The sequence below is a fragment of the Malus domestica genome, chromosome 07 (genome assembly GCF_042453785.1).
Source record: "Malus domestica chromosome 07, GDT2T_hap1".
In the NCBI taxonomy this organism is placed as follows: Eukaryota; Viridiplantae; Streptophyta; class Magnoliopsida; order Rosales; family Rosaceae; genus Malus; species Malus domestica.
This window is the reverse complement of record NC_091667.1, coordinates 28,987,881-28,994,304: the sequence shown is the minus strand read 5'-3', so window position 1 is coordinate 28,994,304 and position 6,424 is coordinate 28,987,881. Positions and strand designations below refer to the sequence as shown.

Here is a 6,424-nt window from a genome sequence, read left to right as displayed (position 1 = left end):
GAAGGTACCTAAGCAACCCTTAAAATGAAAGAGGGAGAAGCCCCTCCCCGCATTTCCACGCCTTTAGAAACTGTTTAAACTCAGGATGAAGATTCCACATGGCTTCAAATTTGAAGCACTTCCAACTTCGACTAACTTGAGTACCAACGGTATCTAGAAACAAAGGACTATGGTCAGACCCCAGGATAGGATAGTTGTGGAGAAAGCAGTTTTGGTGCAATTCAAGCCAATAGGAATTGGCAACAACCCTATCTAATCTCTCAAAAATAAGCGAATCATCCTTGTGCTTATTAGTCCAAGTGAAAGGAACACCCGAAGCTTGTAAAGAAATAAGCCCATCATTGTTTAAAAAATTCACAAATTTTGTCATATGAGTACTAACACTTTGATTCCCACCCATTTTTCCTGAATGCAAGTAATATTATTAAAGTCTCCAAGCAACATCCAGGTCTTATCAACAGGGTTTAATGATAAAAACTCATTCCTCAAATTATCTTGGAGATATTTCTGAGGATAGACATAGACAAAAGTAGCATAGTACTCAATATTTGCACACGCATCTTTAACTAAAGCATGAATATAACTAGGAGAAGCAACAACCACATTTAGATTAAGAGCATTAGCATTCCAACAAATAAAGATGCCCCAGATCTCCCCTCAGGGTTAAAACCAAAAGATTGATAAAAACCTTCTAAAACAACCAACAGGGGCCTTGTCTACAACAGTCTTAGTTTTGATAAAACAAAAGAAATCTAGCTTAACCAAGCTATTAAGAAATTAAAATTATTGGTAAAATCAGGTCTTCCCATTCCCCTACAATTCCAAACAATTCCCTTCATCAATCTAACTCCTCAAGATAAGTGGATGGACCAGCCTCATCAATATCCACCTCGCAGACACGTTTTCTTGGACTCATCATTCCAACAGTTGGCCTAGCACTCACGGAAGCCGCCTCAGCCGCAAGCATGGCAGCAACAAAACTTCTCAAGTTCTCCCTAGCTTCAGACTCAACTCTCCCCACGTTTGACATCATTACATCCTGATTTTTTTTATTTTTTATTTTTATCAAAATACATATAGCATCAAGGAAATTCACCTTGCCTAGCCTAAGATCATTATTGTAATAATACTCAAGAAGAAAAAATAACACAACCAAATCATCAAACAAATGTAAATCAGACATATTTCAATTAGTTATGAAATTCAGATCATTTTGAGAACTATGATTTGCATTGCCCCGGTAACCCTTCTTGCTTTCACTTACATGCTAATGCTTCTCCTTTGATTTTCCAGCCTTTCTCCAGTCCTGCACGATATGTGCCTTTGCTACCCATTTTGGCTTAGGGCTAGCAACCACTTCTCTATATGACCTATCATCTCTAGAGTTGTCACCCATTTTTCTCTTGTCCATTTTTTTCTTCCATCTTGGAACAACCGTAGTCCAACCATCCTCATCAAGGCCCATGTCCTCCACACGTTGTCCAAATTCTTCAACCTCATTGTAATCCTCATCGACAATTGTAGCATTAGGAAAATAGAGCATCACATTCTTTTGCAAACTCGCCTTAACATCATCATCTACAACCACGTCCTCCGGATAAACGGGCGGTTCATCCTAAAAAACTTTGTCAATCATGAAGCAACCATCATCTGCTTTAACTTCAGAGCACACATGCCCCTCAAGCCTCATTCTCCCGCAGTAAAAACACACTTCAAATATCTTTTTATAACTAATAAGGATTGGGTAGTCAACCTCATGGTTAACAATGAGGACACGCTTTAGAGGGAAGCGTAAGTCAACTTTTAAAAAAACTTTGACAAACAGGCCATTTAAACCGAAAGTTACCTCATCCACTCTGATCACACGACCTATAGGCTGAGTAATATCTTTGATAATATTCTTCTTTTTGTATTGAACAGGGACTCGAGGTAGATGAGCCCAGACAACCAGCTTGGTAATGACGTCTGTGTCCTTGAAGTTTGTTGTCTACTGTTCCAAGTGGAAAATTTGACCACGAACGTACCATGGTCGATTTCTTATGATGAATTTCAAATCATCCTCATCCATGAATTCAAGCACAAACTATTTCCTTCCGAAATGGTCCAAGAATAAGGTGTTCTTCACCTTATTCTTCCATAAGAGCCCCAACTTCTACTTGATCAAACGGGCAACAAAAGGTTGACCGAACATCTTCCCCCTGAAAACCCTAGAAAACATATGCTCAACATTGATGGAAGACCATAAGTGGGTGTTTACACGAGTCACACCACGCTCCATGGTAAAAGTGCTCATAACCTTTTCAACCATAACCGATTCTTGACCAGGTTGAGGAACAGGAAATGGATTCTCCCAACTATGGATGTAGCTCTCAGAGCAAATTCTAGGTCTACGAGGATTGCTAGAGGAAAAATCAGCCAATTGAGGGTTAGACATTCTAAGAGAACCAAGAAATGAGGGATAAGAAAGCAGAAGTTTGATAGGAAGGGGAGGTACCACCGAAACTAGAATATATAGAGACATTTAGGGGGAAACCAACCATCAAAGCACACCAAAAAAAATAAAGAAAAACAATAAAAAGGAAATCGAAGAACCTACACTATAGGTCATAATACCAAAACTTAGCCAATTACTGGAAGTGGCAGCCGTATGCGTTAACCCAAAGTCTAAAACATCTTAAAACACCAACCTATAGCCAATGAGAGAACATAAAAAGAGGATAGGGAAGGCCAAACGTCTCCACGACCAGTAGCCCTAAACGAAAGTTAACCAATTCCTACACCCCAAGTAACGCCAGTTATAATTAAAGTTGCAAACAACCACCCCCAAGGCAGCAAGACAAAAATAAAAAAGCATAGAACTTGAAGCATCACTCAACAGCCAAAACCAGCATCAAGAACCATACAACCAAAACAGTAGAAAGACCAACAAGTAGTCAGTAAGCAAAGCATAACGAGAAAACCAAGATAAGGAACCCTAAAGACTCACAATGATTAGACAAACACCACCGATTAGCTACCACAATCATCCAAGAAATCGTTGGAAACCCTAAGAATGGGTGGCTTCGATCCGTTACCTTTGGTGCTCCGCCACCCCTACAGTTGTTTGGGATTTGTTCCTGGGCTCAAGAGGATGCTATAGGTGGTGGTGATCGAAGAAAATTGTTTCAGAAATGGGAGGATCGACGCCAAGAACCCCCGCACCCACCGGTGCGGTTTTCACAATTTCAAAGCCATTTTCATCAATTTTTGGGTGGAATAGGTAGAGGGAAGGTCATAGAGTGTTTCTAGGTGGTTGTTTGACATGGTTTGCCTGAACAATCGATGAAAAACTGTCAGAGAAAGGCAAGAAAACCGGGTCGGGTCGAGGGAGGTTCGAGTTCCCTTCCTTCTCTCCCTCCTCATTTCCCTCATTTCTTCATTTTCTGATTGGTCCATTCCCTTCTCCTTTCCCTCATTTCCCTTCTTTCCCTTCCATCACAACCGTCTTTCTCATTTCTCTTCTTTTCCTTTCATCTCAACCACACATGTGGCACATCTCAGACTCCAGAAAATCTGGAGTCTTCTAGATGAGACCAAAATTACAAAAATGTCCCTAACTTTAAATGTTAATAGCTCTTTCGTTATAACTCTGTTTCTTCACGAACGGTTTGTGCCTACGCGTTCGTGAGATCAAGGTCTATTCGAAAATATAAAGTGTGACCTTAAACGGTCTATGAATTTTAAATAATTAATTTCCAAACTTCAAACTTTGTAACTATTTTAATTAAAATCTAAATTCAAATAAATTAATATAAATTCCTATAAAATAATGTAAAATCTCAATAATACAAATACGTAGATCATAATAGTGAAATCTAAGAATGGGATTTCACATTCTTCCCCCTTTAAAAAAAAATTTCGTCCTCAAAATTTCCCGTATCAATTCCATGAAACAATTTTCAACATCCAAAGGTATAGGTACCTGGACCTACTACCTAAGCTCTAATACCACTAAAAGTTGTCATGCCCTGATCCTGAACTACGTCCAAAATTGACACGTGACGTCACCAAATATCCGTATATCTAACATACCCCGCCTCTGGGATATGTACCAAGCATAACACATGCCTCGAATTGCGTAGTAATTTTTCATATGCTTTTTGGCTGCATCTAACCTCCTCGTTAGACTGCCTACGTACCCTAAACAGGATCAAGCCATTCGTAGTTCACCATTCACTATACTCGAACATTCATTACATAATTCACCATTCCTCAACAATATACAATTCGGCGCATACAACATTTCAAGGAACAATCGACGAAGCGTAATAATAATCTCTAACCACGTTGGTCAACGAGTCTAATCATAATCATAACAACTACATCTAACAACATGCAATACTCACACCAATCAATAACACATACAATACAACGAAATGCAGGGCTAGAGCGACACGGTTCGGTTGAAGCCTACATTCAATAAGCTGTCTCAATAAATCAAATCCAATGAACCAATGAGTCACATAATGCAATTTCGGACCACTTAATGAAACCCATCAACATCGGGTTTCAGACCACTCAACGGAACCAAGACACCAAAGGGGATTCTAGACCATTCAACAGAATCCAAACCAAGATACGATTTCGAACCACTCAATGAAATCGCAGAATAAAAGGGATTATGGACCTCTCAACGGAATCCGAGTGGATACGATTCCAGACCACTCAACGGAATCGAGGAGTACAATGCATATGGAACAATGCAATGAAATATAAGCTAGATACGATTTCGGACCACTCAACGGAATCACAGATTACGAGGGATTCCAGACTACTCAAAGAAATCCAAACGGAGCAGGAAACTGGACCACTCAACGGAATCGCGGATCACGAGGGATTCTGGACCACTTAACAAAATCCAGATGGAGCAGAGAACCGAACCACTCAACAAAACCCCAGCGGATACGCAGTTCTGGATCACTCAACAGAATCGAGCGGAAGTCCAAGGAATATAGCAATGGCTCAAAGAAACAATACAAGAACCAAATACTCAATTTAGAAGGGCTGAACGAAACAAAAAGTGAAATAAGGAAACAAGTGTCGAAGCAACAAACCCCATGACAATGGGTTAACGGTCCACTTCTAGCCCTCACATTTCATCACATCATACCAATCATGCAAATCAACCACATTTCAAGTATGTTTGTCAATCAAATTTCATAAATATTTCCATTCACAATCAAATCATATAAATCAATGGCTAAAAATAAAAATAACAATTCAATAGAAATCACATTTAATAACCAAGTATAGCACAATATGATGCCACTAGTATGTAAATCAAGACAATCATCAAATGAGGTGGACACGTCATCACACCGGGCCCAATAAGCTCCATGGAATCTCAACAACACTCTAAGATTAGCGACACGCTAGAAGAACTCAGGCTAGTTGACTAAAAAGTCAACCGTCGATCAGGGTCGAAAGTAGGGTCCACAACCCTAGAAATCTAAACTGAAAGATCTACTTATCAGATTTCTGATCCGTAACTTCACAAAGTCCACATTATGCTTTTAGAACAACATACTAAAACTTCATTACGATCCAACGGTTGGATCTCCACCAATCACGAATTCAAGTGGCGGTCAACATTTTATTTTACAAACCTAGAAATCCAATTTCGGGAAGATCCGTACGTTAGATTCCCGATCCGTCAGCTCCTAATGTCATCAAATATTACGTTCTATAACGTATTAAAGTTTGATGATGATCTAACCGTCGAATCATCGATTCAAATAATGGTCAAGCAGCGTATTATAATGAAAATAGGTTCAAACAATCAAATCACAGCAAGCTGATATCAAATCGAAAATCAAGACATCTAATTTAGTTTAAAATAGCTTCGTCGGCCCACTGCCACGCACCGCCAGTGACGGTCGGCCGTCCCGACTCGTCTGAAAATTCAACTATTTCAAAAAATTACCAAAATTCATAGAAATGTAGATCTCAATGAGTAGAACAAGTTTCATACCTGTGACCAAGGCCAATTTTTCCGGGATAAGCTCCAATTTGACTAAACCCGCTGGAAACCCTAAGAATGGGTGGCTTATATCCATCACCTCTGGTGCTCCGTTGCCCTTACAGTTGTTTGGGCTTTGTTCTTGGGCTCAAGAGGATGTTATAGGTGGTGGTGATTGAAGGAAATTGTTTCAGAAATGGGAGGATCGACACCAAGAACCCCCACACGTACCAGTGCGGTTTTCAAAATTTCAAAGCCATTTTCATCAATTTTTGGGGTGGAATAGGTAGAGTGAAGGTCATTGAGTGTTTCCCAGGTGGTTTTTTGACATGGTTTGCCTGAAAATTGATGAAAAATCATCGGAGAAGGGCAAGAAAACCGGGTCGGGTCGGCCGGGAAGAACCAGGTTGAGGGAGGTCTTGGTTC

General features: G+C 39.9%; 1 long non-coding RNA gene across 1 annotated transcript; it reads right to left on the bottom strand.

Annotated features, from left to right (window-relative positions):
- Nucleotides 1-580: 580 nt before the first annotated feature.
- On the bottom strand, nucleotides 581-3,298 carry LOC139197453 (uncharacterized). Its single transcript, XR_011582887.1, has 2 exons — nucleotides 2,987-3,298; nucleotides 581-1,039 (listed from the first exon to the last, which is right to left on the bottom strand). It is a non-coding gene; the product is annotated as an uncharacterized lncRNA (long non-coding RNA).
- Between the last annotated feature and the right edge of the window lie 3,126 nt (nucleotides 3,299-6,424).